Genomic DNA, 354 nt, shown 5'->3' with positions numbered 1-354 from the left:
AGTACAACATATATGATAATTATTAGTTAAAATAAAATATAAAAAGAATATTTATTTATTTATTTATTTATTTTTGAAGATATGCAGATCGAATATGCAGATACCTACATAAAATCCACAATCCGATCTTATTAGTGTGCGGATCCGATCCGATCCGATATCCGCAAATTTCAGATCGAATTCGGATAAATATCGCAGATATGCAGAATGAATCCGATTCATGAACACTCCTAAAGAACACCGTGAGAAACCAAACCAAAAAAAAAAGTTAATAGGCCGAACCTGTCAGTAAAACATAATTCACAAGTGACAACAAACATAATTTGCAACTCTGTTGGCAAAAAAAAAAAATAA

Source organism: Arachis ipaensis, chromosome B10, assembly GCF_000816755.2.
Source record: "Arachis ipaensis cultivar K30076 chromosome B10, Araip1.1, whole genome shotgun sequence".
NCBI lineage: Eukaryota > Viridiplantae > Streptophyta > Magnoliopsida > Fabales > Fabaceae > Arachis > Arachis ipaensis.
This window is presented reverse-complemented; position numbering follows the sequence as displayed.